We start from the raw sequence: 16,509 nt of genomic DNA on the forward strand, positions 1-16,509 counted from the left end.
CTGGGATCTGGGATGGAGTCCCACATAAGGCTCCTTGCAAGGAGGCTGCTTCTCCCTCTGCCTGTGTTTCTGCCTATCTCTCTCTCTCTCTCTCTCTGTGTCTCTCAGGAATAAATAAGCAAATAATCTTTAAAAAAAAAAAAAAAGGAAAGAAAGAAATTTTTCAGTTTTTAATAAAAGAAAGGGGACTTTTTCCTCCCACATGTGGATTAGAGATTAGGAATTATGCAAAAAGGCGAGATGTGGAGAGAGCAAGTTAGCAGTGGAACTCTGGACTAGGAAAAAAGGGTAAATAGGATATTGAAGGGTAGGGTCAGGTATGCATTTTGTTTGTTTTAAAGGGAAGATTAGGCAAAGACAGTGACAATCTGATTTTTATTCAAAGAACAGTAATTACAGGCAACCACCTTTTCAACATCTCCCTGTCTGTGGGGTTCCTTCCTCTCAGCATACATACATGCTACCTCTCCCCTCAAAAAAAGACCCTGCCACAGTGGTTCCCCTCCTGAGACACATATTAGAATCCCTTGGCGAGCTTTGAAAATTCTGGAGTGAAGATCAATGAAGACAAAATCTCTAAGGAGGAGCCTAGCCATACCTACACTCTCCTCACTCCTCCCCTCCTGTTTACTCATCTAGCCACACACTGTAGTCTCCACTCCCACAAGTCCAAAGGAACCACCGACTTCTAACAGGCACTTTACAATCCTCATCATACTTGATGATTCATAGCATTCCATTTTTAACTGGGTTCTACTTCTTTAAACTCTGCAAGTTGGCCTGAAAAGTTGTGCTTTCTCCTTCCTCCCAGCCTCTCTCGCCACTCCCCTTCAGCGTCCTTATAGCTGTCTCTGTCTTCGGTTTATCCCTAAAATTTCAATATTCTCCAGGACTTACTTTGAGCCCTTTTCTCTATGTAGCTCCTCTAAGTACTTTTGTCCTTACCCACACCTTCAATTACTCTCCATATAGTAAGCTCCCAGAAATCTGCATTTCCAGCTTCCACATCTCTTGTGATGCTCCAAGATCCTATAGCCAACTGCCTCCTAGACAGCCCCAACTCACCAAGGATATGTCCTGCAAGTAATTTAATCACATGTCCCAACCTAAACTCATCAGCTGCTCCTCAGACCTGCTTCCTCATTGCTCTTCCCTCTCACTACCAGGAAACCTGGCAGCTATCTATTCCAGCATCCTCACTCTCCCATTCCTGATACATTCAGTCACAAAAACCAGCCAATCTTCCCTCCTTCTAAATATTTTTTCTAAACATTCTCATTTCTGAGTATCCCCACTACTTCCAGCCTTGTTTCTGCTCTTAGGTTTCCATTATCCATATTAATGCACTGTCGGCTTAGATCGCCAATCTTGCCTCCCCATCTGACACCTCCTCACTCCACCACCAATCAACCCAGCACACTGATTTCAGTGACCTTTCAAGTCGCTCACAATGCTGCACGTGGCACAGAAGCGTGCCCTGACTTAGCTATCCAGTTTCATCTCCTTTCATTCCTGACTTTGCCCTTCACACTCTAATATAACTGACCTACATATAGCTCCCTGAACACACTATGCCCTCATAATGCCATACAACTACTCATGCTATTAGCCCTGAGTGGAAATGCTCTCTGCTGCTTGTCAACTAGCCCACTTCTACTCAACTTTCAAGATTCAGCTCAAACATAACCACTGCTAAAATCCTCCCCAGCATTTCCATCAGGGATCAAGAGCTCCTGCTAGCCTTCGTTTGTACTTCTATCTTCATTATGGCAAATAGCACACAATATTTGAACTGTTGGTCAAGATGTCCACAATTCTACTAGAAGATCCCTGATCAAAGACAGTGACTTTATTTTTATATTCTCAGCATAAGTTCAATGTACATAGCATAGAGTTTAAAAGAAAAAAAATTAATGAACTGTAAGCCAGTGAAAGGACAAGAAGATCAACTGGACTTCAAGTACAGAAAAAGTCCAGATCTAAACGAAGTATAGAATCTATTATTAAGTCCCACCTATTAAAAAAAAAGGAAAGAAAAGAAAGAAATTATTATTCAGGTGTTATCAAGGTACCAAAAAAAAAAAAAAAGAACTTATCAATAGACTAAGCAAGCAATAAGAAGTTAAGAGTCTCTAATGGAGCAGCTGACAAAAGATCAACTGAAAGGCCAGAGATAAAGGTGGTTCTTTCAAGTCATGTAATTCTTCAGCCTAAGTCCATAGACTAAGATTGGCACCTTCCTCCGTCAGTTCACCACTCCTCCCCTTTGTCATTATTCTCCATAGCCTTTTCCCAGCCCCCATTATTAAATCCCAGATTTCAGGAGTAATTTCCCTCTACTAGAGCCACAAGTCCTTCCAGTGGATTAGTCTGAGATGTAAGGCAGGGGTTAGGGGGTTGACAATCGTTGTTCTTGTGGCAAGGACCTAGAGGAAAGAAATGAAACTACTATTTATTGAGGGCTAGCTTTGTACCAGATATCATGCTACTACTTTACAAACATTAAATCTGAGTAATCCTGAGTAATTATCCCATTTTACAGATGAAGAATCCAAGATCACAGCTAAGAAATCACAGAGCCTACTTGAAAACTCAGAGATAATAGCCTCTAGAGTATTTCCATACTCCTGACTACTTCAAAATAAAGAGAGTTGTGCTGGGGGGAAAAAAAATGAAGAGAGCTGTGGTCTAGCTGTTCTAGGTTGGAACTCAGAATATATTATTCTCTAAAATACTATTATAAATACTGGCTAAAGTCTATAGTACCATGAATACATAATGGGCATACAATGAGTTAAAATAGCTTTGGTGGAGCAATTGGGTAGCTCAGTTGGTTAAGCATCCAACTCTTGATCTCAGCGTAGTTTTTTTAAAAACAAAGAATAAATAAACAAGTAAAAGAAATAGCTTTGGCATCCTGATCTGGAAATCCAAATGTTATTTGTTATTTTATTCCTATATGTACACTGTTCAACATCACAAACAAAAAACGGACTTGAAAATGACTTTTCAGAATAAAATGGGCTCTTAAGCCTTAAGTGAGGCTTTTCTTTAAATATATTTTCCGTCCATAAAAAATCACCAAGGATAGAAACTATTTTACCTTGTTAACCTGTAAGAACAATGACACTAGAAGACACCTGTGGGAACTGTGCTTATCTGACCAGGTGCTCGTTTACAGTGTGCTGTCATTTGAATAAAACATCACACTAAACCCTGTAGACCAGAGCTTATGATAGAATGCCACAAACCACAGCAGTACAGCTGATATGCCTATAATCTACTGACAAAATGTACTCCTTAGCAAAGTGAAACCAGATGTCTGGTGTAAAATCTGATGTCTGTGGACTTGTCTTTCTTGGCTTCCAGAGCTGTATTAGATACACTAAATACGCAGCTTAACTGTATATTAAACCCACAACTTGGCAAAATCATGACAGTTTGGACATGAAGCATCAGCATTTTTATTGTAATTCTTATAAACCAAAGACATTTCTGAAATAGAAATCCTAAATTTAAGCACTCAGCTAAATGTGGTAGTATGTCTTCCCCACATTAGGAACAGTGTCAGAGCTTTTTAAACATATTTATAGAAACTCTTTCCCTTCATTTTTCAAGCTGACACTCTTAGGCATGGCTACGGAAATGATTTTAAAGGGGGGCGTGGGTGGGATTCATACCACATCAGGTGTCAGTCCTTGTCCCAGAAATTTCCAGGATCAGATAAAACAGGGTGATCACTGTGAAAATGCAAACACCTACCTTCAGGAAAGTTAGGTACTAGATGTCTTGTTTCAATTGCAAAGAAGATCATTAAGAATGTGAAAGGTGACCAGATAAAAAGGGAGGGGAAATTAACAGTATCTATATGCCAGACGCTGGTTTTTGCACACTTTTTAATATGCTCAAAGTTCTGTTTTGACAGCAGAGAAGTTAGGGAGCAAAGTTTTAACTGGTACAAAGTTGTAGGGCTAATGAGATAAGAGCCAGAACTCAAGCCCAAGTTTAAAAGACTCTAAAAGACATGCTACTTCTATGTGAGGACTGAGGGTTGAGCTCCCTATGGGGACATAGCCAAGAATATGGAGGTAAAAGTAAGAAATTTACAATTTTGCCATATAGTAACATAAAATCATGAAACAAAAGTTGAAGAAATAAACACAAATAGTTGAGAGAGCTCATCTAAGTTCATAAGAGACTTTCTACTTTTATATCCCTGCAAGACTCATATTTAAGTAACTTTTTTAACCTTAGATATCCTTTGTAACCAGAAAAAGTTATCTTCAATAAAAAATGAGGTTAAATGTACAGAAACTCATACAAGTGAACAATCTAGTATCTTTCTTAAGTGCATCATCCTTACCACTCTCCATGTTTTCTCATCTTATGTCATCTTTATTGGACGATTCAACATACTAGCCTCATCTCATTTTTATACTGGTACATTTATTATACTAGAAAATGACTATAACACATTATAATGGTACTCCAATCTGTCTTAAGGGTTAACTTGCCTCAAGCTTATGCACTCCTTGCTTGCTGACCTAAGTCCCTTGGTCTGTAGCCAAACTAACCTAAATTTCCTTGAGATTTGCAAACCACTGGCCTTGGGGAGTGAAAGACCAAACTTGCCCAGAAGATAGCACCTAATCACATTTGAAAACAGCTGCCCCTGATACCAGCAAATCAGTTCAGGGTCATGTCCACATATCACAAATTGCCTGGGCCCCAGCTTCCCCTGTCTTAAGCACCTCCCCTTTAAAACTCTCCAGCTTCACCTGGACAGGGAAGATGGTCTTTGGGACATCAGTCCATCATCCTCTCAGTCTGCTGGCTTCCCAAATAAAACAAACTTTCCCTTCCCACTTGTCTCTCAAGTATTGATTTTCAAGCTGCCAGCAGCCAAACCTGAGTTCAGAACTAATGTTCTGTCCAGTAACACTATTCTAAAACAGGACACAAATCACCATGGTCATTAATCCTTGAAAGTTTATCTCTGAAAGTCCTAGAAGGTGGAAAAATAGTACTGTCCTCCCATAACACTGTACAGACCTGCACATGACTAAGATCAATAGGAAAGGTCTTATACGTTAACACTTAAGCATTCCAATAATCCACAGAAAACTGGCGAAAGGCCTGCTCCAAATGGCCTTCTCCAAAGCCAGTGTTATCATTTTTACCATCTTACCTATATATCAGTGCCCCACACTTTGGTAGCAAAAGTTAATAAATATTTACTGAATCAATGAATGGACCTATCATCAATAAACAACTATTTTCTGGTTTTTCATAAACTATATGGTTGTCTATCACTTGAGTACAGACAAGTAAGAAGACAGATTCAGGGCACACGCAGCCAACGTCCAATGGCTAGAGAGAGCAAGCCTAGCTTTCTTAAGTATCTAAGAATGGTTTGGTACATTGCTTGTGGCTAACCTGAATTTTAACAAATTTAAAATGTTTGTTTATACGGAGCACATATGATGCATAAGGTATTCCCAAACTTCTCAGAGGAGCTGTGCTTCATTTCGCCAGTAAGAAGATAGAAAGGACAGTATATTGGAGAAGTGATGGAAAATTGGCACAAAAGAACCAATGAGGGATCCTTGGGTGGCTCAGCGGCTTAGCACCGCCTTCAGTCCAGGGCGTGACCCTGGAGTCCTGGGATAGAGTGCCACATTGAGTCCCTGCATGGAGCCTGCTTCTCCCTCTGCCTGTGTCTCTGCCTCTCTCTCTCTCTCTCTCTCTCTGTGTGTGTGTGTGTGTCTCTCATGAATAAATAAATAAAATCTTAAAAAAAAAAAAAAACGATGAAAGCGATCACACTGAAAATCAGAGCAAACTTCCAAGGGCTTCCGTGTGCTGTGTGGCTACTTTCCAGAAGTGAACAGAGTATCTGTGAGAGGGTATGGATGTGAAAGTCACGAACAAAAGGCCCGGCTTGGTAAGGTCACCCTCCCACACCAAAAACAAAAACAAAGAAAAAAAAAAAAACCTTCCTCTATGAGCCTGTGAGAAGAACCCAAAAGAATTTCAACAGTTACCATATTGCTATTAACCTTCCCCTTTGGTGTTCTAAAGAATTTTGACAGGAGTCTCTTTTTAAAATGTAAAGATCTGGGCAGCCCGGTGGCTCGGCGGTTTAGCGCCACCTTCAGCCCAGGGCGTGACCCTGGGGACCCTGGATCGAGTCCCGCATCGGGCTTCCCGCGAGGAGCCTGCCTCTGCTTGTGTCTCTGCCTCTCTTTTTCTCTCTGTGTCTCTCATGAATAAATGAATAAAATCTTTAATAAAAATAAAATGTAAATATCTGAGGGACGCCCGGGTGGCTCGGGGGTTTAGCCCCTCCCTTCGGCCCAGGGCGTGACCCCGGGGGTCCAGGGATCGAGTCCCACATTGAGTCCCTGCATGGAGCCTGCTTCTCCCTCTGCCTGTGTCTCTGCCTCTCTGTCTCTCTCTCTCTCTGTCTCTCACGAATAAATAAATAAATAAAATCTTTTTAAAAATAAATAAATGACTAAATGAGATGTGAAGGTCTGTGGGCGGGGCTCCCGCCTGTACAAAGGCAGGACCGTGCTTCTCCTGAATCCAAGTCCGGGGAGAGCCGAGGCAAGGCTAAGGCCAGTTCTCCGTCAGGTCAGGTGGCCACGAGGGGTGTAGGCCGAGCTGCCCGAGTCCCGGCCAGTTCTACCGGCTCCTGGGGCTGCGGCCGAGGACCGCCGAGGGGCCCCGGGTCCTGAGGGAACCGCCGTCCGGCCCCCACGCCCCCGGGGCAGCCCTGGCTCCTTCCACCCCGGCCTTACTTCCGTCCCTTACTTACCCTTTCTCCCGCTCTTCCTCGGCGAGAAGGGGTAAGTGGTTATTTTGTGCCCAATTTGGCCAAAACCCTAAAAGTAAAAATGACAGAGACAGGTGCTTTAAAATCCTGACGGGCCCGCCTCAGGCACTCCCGCCACGCGCCCCACAGTGCACGTCCCCACAGCGCTCCCTCCCGGCCAGGCTCGGAGCCGGAGCTGCCCCCTCAGGGGCCGACGGGCTCGGGGCGCGACCCGGGGGCGCCCGCCGGGCGGGGCACGAGCTCGCCCCTCCCCCTCCCCCGCCCCCCCCCCGCGCGGTGTCGCCGCCGTCAGGGGCCGCTCTGCAGCCGCGGGGGGCGGGCGGCCGCGCGGGCCTCGGACAAACACGCGCGCGCTCACATGCTCGCGACACCGCCGGACCCGCGGCCGGGCGGCCCTCAGCCTCCCGGCATTCCCGCCCCGCCGGGCGCCGACGCCCCGGGAACCGGCCCCCCCCCGCCGGCCTCTCAGACCCCCCCGACCCGCCGCGGGGCTCCCGCCCTCCGCACCCGCTGCGCAGCTCGGCCCGGGGGGGGTGTGGGAAGGCCCCACGCTGGCCCCGCCCTCCGCCCGCGGCAAGCCCCGCCCCCTTCCGCGGCGCGCGGGAGCCGCGCGAAGCTCCGCCCCCGGCGGAACCCCGGCCCCGCCCCCTCCCGCTCCGCCTGGGCTAAGCCCAAAACCCGGCCTGGATTTCGAGCGGATCCAAAAAGGTCACCGGTTCAGCCAGCCAGAAGCTCGCGCCCTTTCTCTCTGGTCTGCACCGCGCTGAGCGCCAGGGAGGGCAACCGAGACCTGGAACTCCGTGCAACCGTGTCCCCGGCTCCTCGCCTTCCTAGAGGTCACGAAACGGAGACCCCAGCGGTGGCTTGGAGCGCACAGTCCAGGGGGCAAAGAGCCCTCCCAGTGCTCCCCCTCGGGTGGTTTTTCTACTCTAGAGTGCACAGGAAAACTATTTCAGTTTTGCATTCTCTACGCAAGCCAGAAGGAATCATCCAAAACAGGTGGTTTTCCTTTGGTAAAGCTGGAGTTTCACGCCTCAGCTTTTGTCTTGAAACTCGACAGGGTTATGACAAACTACAAAGTGAAACCTAAACCTACCAAACAGGCCTAAAATACTTATTCTCTCGTTTATCCCTCCCCCAATTATATATATATATATCCCTTATTCCTTCTGTCTTTATCTTATGAATACTGACAAACCACCCTGTGCATTTTCAAATCATTTAATGCAAACTATTAGTACCAGATGCTCTGGTTCTTTGGCTCAAAATTAATCCTAAAGGTTTAAGAACCTACTCAGAGACTCCAACGACCTAGTAACTAGAACCCCTAGCGTCTCCTGAGAATAAAATTGCTTTCCTGCAAAGAGGGTATGTGCCAGTTTTGTAGTTTTTCTCATTCGTCACTGAAATAGTTACTGTAGGGCAAGCTCTTCTCTGCCAATGCTCAAGGATTTAATTCCACGAGCACTTGGCTGTGAGGACCACCCTCATCAAATAGCAGTTGTGACCCATCTGTAAAAGTTGGGACTGGACTGCACTGGCCTTGTAAAAATTAATAAAGGGAAACCTCACTAAAGTGGAGTTGGGAGGTTACACTGTAGCCTGTCCTACAGGCCCCAACAAAGCAACGCTCCACAGGAAAGAATCATCAATGACAGTCCTTCCCAGGGAAAGAGGTACACTGCATCTCCCGCAAGAACAGAGGAGCCCAGCCCGTGAGAAACCATCATCATTCTGCACTCTTGCTTTTTTTCCATTGGTTTTACATTGAAAGCAACACCTCCTGACTTCCTCCTTCTTCTCCTCTCCTTTGTTGCATTTGCCTGTAGTTTTTGCCACAGTTTGCATGTTCCAAATCATTCTCTACTATTCCTAAATAAACCCATTTTGCTGATAAAGTAAGTGGCTGCTTTATTTTTTTTAGATTAACAGTACTAATAATTAATAATCAATTTGGATGACCCCAAATTTAAATAGATGGAGTTCCTGGCCATTATTAGCTGAACTTCTGGAATGGAATATACATGGATAAATAACAAAGACAGGTAAGTATGATTTTAAAAAATAATAATAATAATGAAAGTTAATTAGCATACAAAGGGTGTTGCTAAGTCTGACTGGACTTTGTCACTAAGATTCATCAAATGTGCTTAAGAAACTGAGGTCACCTGGAAAGGCTGTGGTATAGTGTATGATGCCAAGTATGTGCCATTCTGGAAAAGGTAAAACTATGGAAACAGTAAAAAGATCAGTGATTGCCAAAGGTCGAGGGGCTGCGGAAAGGGAAGAATATGTGGAGCACAGATTTTTAGGGCAGTGAAAATATTCTCTATGATACATCACATTATAATTTGTCTACCAAGAATGAACTATAACCATACACTACAGACTCTTAGTAGCAATGATGTGTCAATGTAGGTTCATTGATTGTAACAAATGTGCCACTTTGGTACTGGGATATTGATAGTTGAGGAAGCTGTGCAAATGTGGGGTCAGGTAATATGTTGGAACTCTATACTTTCTGCTCCATTTTTCTGTAAAACTGGCTCTAAAAAATAGTCTGTTAAAAAAATGAAGCTGGGGTAAATCCTCAGAACATCCCACTTTCTTCAAATCCATCAATTAAATTCTAAAGTGAATATTTGGCTCTATGTATGGAGTTGAGATACAATGATTTGTCTTCTAATATTAGACCAGTCCTCCAGGGACGCCTGGGTGGCTCAGCGGTTGAGCATCTGCCTTTAGCTCAGGGCGTGATCCTGGAGTCCCAGGATCAAGTCCAACATCGGGCTCCCTGAATAGAGCCTGCTTCTCATTCTGCCTATGTCTCTGCCTCTCTCTATATATATGTCTCTCATGAATAAATAAAATCTTTTTAAAACTAAATAAAAATAAATTTAAAAAAAAGAACAGTCCTCCATGTGGCATTAATGTCATCAGAGAGAAAATGAATCATATATGTATAATAAGGTACAAAATTAAAGTATGGTTAGACGTGTCTAATATTGAAGGAGATATTTAAGCAAGGTTAACCTGAAATAATTAAATTTACAAATTCTATGAATATGTTTATATTTCAAATCTATTTCTATTCACACATACTTACAATTAGTAAGCAAACAGTCCAAGATATCACAGACGTTTTCAAACTTTTGGGTGTCTGGATGCCTGGGTGGCTCAGCAGTTGAGTGTCTGCCTTCAGCTGAGGGCACAATCCTGGAGTCCCAGGATCAAGTCCTACATCGGGCTCCCTGCATGGAGCCTGCTTCTCTCTCTATGTCTCTGCCTCTCTCTTTCTCTATATATATATCTCTCATGAATAAATAAAATAAAATAAAATAACAAACTTTTGGGTCTCAAGATCTCTTTACATTCTTAAAACTGAGAGCTTTAAAAAGGTTTTAGCCTGTATGGGTTATATATGTCTATATTAACTGTATTAAAAACTAAGAAAAATTTTAGAGATGTGTTTAATTTGTTTTTTAAATAATAAACCCATTACATGTTACTATAACGAACGTTTTCAAATAATAACTACTTTTTTTAAAGATTTTATTTATTTATTCATGAGAGACACACAGAGAGAGGCAGAGACATAGGCAGAGGGAGAAGCAGACCTCCTGCAAGGATGCTGATGAAGGACTCAATCCCAGACCCCAGGATCATGCCCTGAGCCAAAGGCAGATGCTCAACCGTTGAGCCACCCAGGCATCCCAATGACTAATTTTTTTAAAAAAATTTCTACATTTTTTGCAAATCTCTTTATTATCAGGCTTAAGGGAAGCAGGTGAATTCCCACATTCTGCTTCTGCATTCAATCTGTTGCAAGATGTTGTTACAGCTAGGGATATTATGAAGAAAAGCAGCCCTTATTCAAATTCTTAGTTAAAAAGAGGAAGACCTTGCAAACCCCCCGAAAAAGGGTCTCAGTAACCCCAAGGTTTCTCCAACCTCACTTTGAGAATTGCTGCCAAATAGCATTTTGCATTCATTTTACTCAATATTATGCATTCCCACACCAAAGTCTGCTAACACTTGAAATTATAGCCCTTCACTTATTCCAAGCTAAAACTCAGATTTGACAGCTCTTATCAAACCATCACATTTCCAAAAGTTTTTTCAAAGCTTTTACTATAGCAACTCTGATGAAATTGATATTCTTATTTGAATACATATGAAAACATTTGAGATTTCATTTATATCCCTCATTTCAAACTTTCTGGGAAATTTTGAATATAAATTGTGCCACCTAGAAAAATGAAACATTGCTGTACTGTTATTAATCTAATGTTAGGTATACTTATAATGAAATGTGTGCATTTTCTTTTATATAAGTAATTTTAAAGTGAGCTTAAAATATAAATAAAACAAGTAATTATAGGTTTATTTTTTACCTAAATAAATACTAGATTCTAAAGTTACTGCTTTGAAATAAAATTTTATTTAATTTTTATTACAAATAAAATAATGTAAGTCACCCATTTTGGCTTTTTAAATATAATTTCCAACTAAAAGAAACTGAAGAAAAAGAAACCACCACCTGCCTCGAGAAATGTCTAATTTCAGGTTTGGGGCAGGATATATAGCTGATAAGTGTGGGATAACTTATGCCACAAAGCCAAGGAATTCATTTACAACCAATAAGGATGTCAAAAGTTCACAAACAGGAAAACTACAGAATCCCTTTGGCCTAGGATGGGATAATTTGAGAACCAACAAAAATCATGAATGCAATTGTTTGAAACATATTGAATTTATAAAAATCCATGAGTACTTAATGATACTCCAAAGGTAAGAAACGAAAAACAAAAACAAAGAAAAAAATTGATTGGACACTTTTGAAAGCAACAAGGACACTAACTCCTTATTCTATAGGAAAGAAAAGAAAGAGAAAGAATTAGAATGCACATTGCCTTTCCTATTTCAGAAAATCAAATTGCTGTTGAGGGAAAGGTGTTTCTTATAGTTAATGTGAAAGGAATAAGAGAATTGGAAAATTGCAACTTCGCAATCCTTTGTGAAATAAATGATTCAAGCAACAATCATCAATGGATGAAACCATTACATGAAAGGTCAATGATGTACTTTGGAGATTGGCATGTCACTACCTCTAATAGTCTAAGTAGTGCTACAGATGAGACTCAAGACACCGTGTGCCTTCTGAGCTAACACCATCTGAAGCACTCAGCACCCCCATGGTGTATTCTTGCAAACACAAACAAAACAAAATCAAAAATGGAATCTAAGCAAGCCTTAAACCTGACTTCCTACTCACAGGCTTACAGGAAATATGAGGATGACAGGAACAAGTTAAATGACACCACAAAGAAAAGAAACAGATAAATCTAGAGTGTAAGACAGTCTATAAAACAATTGACATAATCTTCACAGCAAGTTAATAACAGGACAAAAGAGAGAGGGAAAGGATGAAGAGAAGCTGTAGATTAAAGACACGCAGGAACCAAATGTAAAGTAGGAAACTTGTCTGGGTCCTGATTCAAACATCAGCAGTAAAAAGATTTGTAAGACAATCATGGACATTTGACTGTGAATTGTTGTTAGACAATGTCAAAGAAATACTGTTATTTTATAAGGTGTAGTAATGGCATGTTTATGTAAGAAAATGCCCATCATCTTTGCAGAGACATTCTGAAGTATGTTGAAGTGAAATGACATAGTGTTTGGGACTTGCTTTAAAATACTTTTAACAAGAAAAAGAACATAGAGGGGAGGAGGAAGAGAGGGAGGAAGGAAGGAAAAAGAGAGAAAAAAGAAAGAAAAGGAGAAAGAAGGGATAGATGACATAAACATGACAAAAATGGGTAATTATTGAATCTGGTGATGAACAGATATGAGTTCATTGGCCTTTCCCTCAGCTTTCATCCATGTGTGAAATTTTTCATAATACAGATTTAAAACTAAATGTAAGTGACTGCTTTAGCCCAGATTTTCCTAGAAAAGAGTGCCAGAGAGAAAGTGTATATGCTAAAACTTTATTGAGTATGGAGGGTCCAGTCCTAGAGAAGCAAGAATGAGGGAATAGGGGGGTGAGTAGGGTGAGTGAGGCAGGGACAGGAGGAAGGAAGATGTAGGTGGTATGTTACAAGCTTCACAGTACAGGTGACTTGACTGAGTGGGGGACTCAGTCAAAACTCCACATATAACTTTTGACTCCCTAAAAACTTAACTACTAATAGCCTATTGTTGACCAAAAGCCTTACCAATAACATAAGCAGCAGATTAACACAAATTTTATTTTTTTTTAAATTTTTTTATTTATTTATGATAGTCACAGAGAGAGAGAGAGAGAGGCAGAGACACAGGCAGAGGGAGAAGCAGGCTTCATGCACCGGGAGCCCGACGTGGGACTCGATCCCGGGTCTCCAGGATCGCGCCCTGGGCCAAAGGTAGGCGCCAAACCGCTGCGCCACCCAGGGATCCCCACAAATTTTATATATGTATTATATACTGTATTCTTATAATAAAGTAAGCTCGAGAAAAGAAAATGTTATTAAGAAATGTTACTAATAATAAGGAAGAGAAAATGTGTTTACAGTACTGTATTTCTCTAAAAAATTCCACTTATAAGTGGATATGCAAAGTTCAAACCTGTGTTGCTCAAGAATCAACTGTGTTGACTGTGAGCAGTTGACTGCTTGGTCACAAGGGGCATCTCAAGGAGACTATGAAACCACCAGGCACTGTAACAGAACTGTCCCTCAGAAGGAGAAACAGCATGCAACTTTTTCTACTGGATTCTTCCTGCCTTCTGTCTCTCATTCATCAATGTTTGCTCCACAAAGCAGGGCAAGCCTGTGGAGAAAAAGGTTGGGAGGGGCCTGAGAGTGGAAATGGAGAGGCAAATAACCGGGTCTCCTAAAGTGACTGAGGTTGATTTATTACAACAATTTAGAATTTAAACCAATCAGTGACTTTCAGGTTTAGTGGAGACTCGCCTGTTAATGTAACTTCTGTTGACTGGAATAATCATTCTGCTTGATCTTTTTACCTCAGAAATTTTATCCAGGCCAAAGTCATTATTTTTGATTAACAAGAGCACAACCACACAAGTGGTTGCAGGAACTAAATGTAGAGGAATGGCTCTACCATGGTGCCCTGGCAACCTGGCACATCTCCACGCAGGCCGTACTACCCAACAACCACCGCTGACCACAGGCTTGATGTGACACCGTTTGATCCTCCCATGACACAGCATCATGGGAGGCTTGTAAGGCGCTGCCACCAGCCGTGCCATTCTCATTTGCCTCCTGGTCTATCACAAAGGCTGTCCCAAGATGCCTCTCCTTGCCTCCTGAGCCCTGATGAGGTATCAAAGTTTCTACCTCACCCTCTCAGAGCAGGGCTGCAAGCTCTAAAGCTGCCTCTCTGAAGCACGCCATTGGCTCTCAAAAGAAGAGTGTCCAGTCATCCATGGCACAGTCATCTGGGACCTTTCTTCAGTGTCACCCATGTAAACGACATGGGTGCTGATACCTTTGGCCACACTTGGTTTTACCATCTAAATAATTCATAAGCTGTTCGAATCTAAAAAACGGTTTATTGCTGCCTTACTGCATGAATCTGTCTGCCTTGTCTTGCTAAATCATAAGCAGAAATTTTCACTCTGTTTAACCCCAAAGACAGTCTTTACTCTTCACTGTTTGCTCTTTGGTCAGCCTGCAGTGTGGACGCTCAGCACCCAGTACACACACTGATCAGAAGATATGAATGACTTAGAGTCACATTTTCAGAAACAGTACTTTTTTCTCTAAGTGTTGCAGGATAATTTTTGATCAATGATGGAAGAAGACTTCCTTCTCCTTTTATATATGTATTATATACAAATTAATTAGTGGAATACTTGTACAAATCAGGTAAAGAATCAGACCTCCTAAAACATAAAAGTCAATCAGAAGCATTTTCAGGGATCCCTGGGTGGCTCAGCGGTTTAGCGCCTGCCCTTGGCCCAGGGTGTGATCCTGGAGTCCCAGGATCGAGTCCCACATCAGGCTGCCAGCATGGAGCCTGCTTCTCCCTCTGCCTGTGTCTGCCCCCATCTCTCTCTCTATGTCTATCATGAATAAATAAATAAATAAATAAATAAATAAATAAATAAATAAAATCTTTTTTTTTTTTAAAGCATTTTCAACAAAGTACACACATTTTCTGTTCCTGGTTTGACATCATCCATGTTGGATTTTAAAGGTCTGGTAACCACTAGAATAAGAGAGAAGCAAGAGCCCTACTTGCTCTTTCACAGGTAGGTGACTGCCTCCCTTTCTTATACACAAGATGATTAATAATGATGCCATCCAGCTAGCACTTGGCCATTCTTATTTGGTACACTGAGAGGCAGGATTCCTCTGTTCTCTTACAGAGACATAACAAAGCAGCAAACAGGAAGATGACAGATGACAGCATAAAACTTAAAGACTAAGGAATAGCTCATTCCTTTCATTCCTTTTCCTTCCTTTCCCTTATCGTGACTTATGCAAATTATTTCTTGGGAATGGAAACGTCTAAGCCTTACTAAATGATTCTATCCTATCAACAGTTAACCAAATCCTTAGATCCACAAAGGAAGGAAAGGGTGACATGGAAGACACTGATCTGCTTCATATTTTGTCCACAGGTTTCCTGGCACTCTAAAGTGGTAATATGTGCAGTTCTTTTTTTTTTTTTTTTTAAGATTTTATTTATTTATTCATGAGAGACACAGAGAAAAGCAGGCTCCCTACAAGGAGCCAGTATGGGACTCAATCCCAGGACCCAGGAATCACAACCTGAGCCAAAGGCAGACGCTCAACCACTGAGCCACCCAGGTGCCCCCCATGTGCAGTTCTTTTAATTGGCTTTTGATTGACAATCCTGACATATCTGAAGGAATTGCTTACATTCTCTCATGAATCAGCCAGATAATAATTACAAACCAGCAATCCATAATAACTACTTGTGGGAGAAACGATTCAAAATAAAACAGCACATAGCAAAAAATTGTTAAAGTGGAAAAAAACAAAAACAAAAACCCAAGATTCATTCTTGTTGATAACTCTGAAAACTGAAAACATTGTGTTAGTAGGTTTAATGGAAATAATCAATATAAAATAATTTACCAACAGCTTAAACTTCTCATGAATAAGGTATATAATTAACAAATTCTGTTTTCTTTCATCTGAGGATGTCTTTATATCTCCCTCATTCCTGAAGGATATTTTCACCAGATAGGGAATTGGCAATTCTTGTCTTTCATTTGAAAGGATATTTGAAAAATGTTGGAAAGGAAAAGACCACCTGTTTCTGGCCTCCGCTGTTGCCAAATGAACAACCTGCTCTTGTTCAAATCTCTGTACCTCTCTAAATGCTATAGTATTTCTCTCTGCTTTCAAGATGTTTTAATTTGTTTTTAGTTTACAGAAGCATTGGAATGTCTTGCCATGGATTTCTTTATTTATTTGGTTTTAGTTTTTTTCTGTTTAGGGTTTGCTTAACCTCTTAAATCTGTAGGGTTATGTCTTTCACCGACTTTAGGAAGTTATCAGCTATTATTTCTTCAAATACTGTAAGACTTATATTCTTTTTCCTCTCCTTCTGGAACTTCAAGGATACAAATGTTTGCTCTTTTGTTACTGCCCACAGTTTCCTGAGACTGTTCATTTTTTTTTTTTGTTCCA

General features: G+C 41.6%; 1 protein-coding gene across 3 annotated transcripts in view; it reads right to left on the reverse strand.

Annotated features, from left to right (window-relative positions):
• Nucleotides 1-7,401, reverse strand: part of IMMP2L (inner mitochondrial membrane peptidase subunit 2) — an 848,215-nt gene extending 840,814 nt beyond the window's left edge. The window contains exons 1-2 of one of the 3 annotated variants that reach the window (XM_041727694.1): nucleotides 7,346-7,400; nucleotides 6,821-6,887 (exon numbers count right to left, since the gene is read on the reverse strand). The gene's annotated coding sequence lies outside the window, so the exon portion shown is untranslated. Of the gene's footprint in view, nucleotides 1-6,820; nucleotides 6,888-7,196; nucleotides 7,292-7,345 lie in introns of those variants that run through there. The other 2 variants (XM_041727695.1, XM_041727696.1) reach the window with 2 other exon arrangements.
• Nucleotides 7,402-16,509: the final 9,108 nt, after the last annotated feature.

This window comes from Vulpes lagopus, chromosome 13 (genome assembly GCF_018345385.1).
Source record: "Vulpes lagopus strain Blue_001 chromosome 13, ASM1834538v1, whole genome shotgun sequence".
NCBI classification, from domain to species: Eukaryota; Metazoa; Chordata; class Mammalia; order Carnivora; family Canidae; genus Vulpes; species Vulpes lagopus.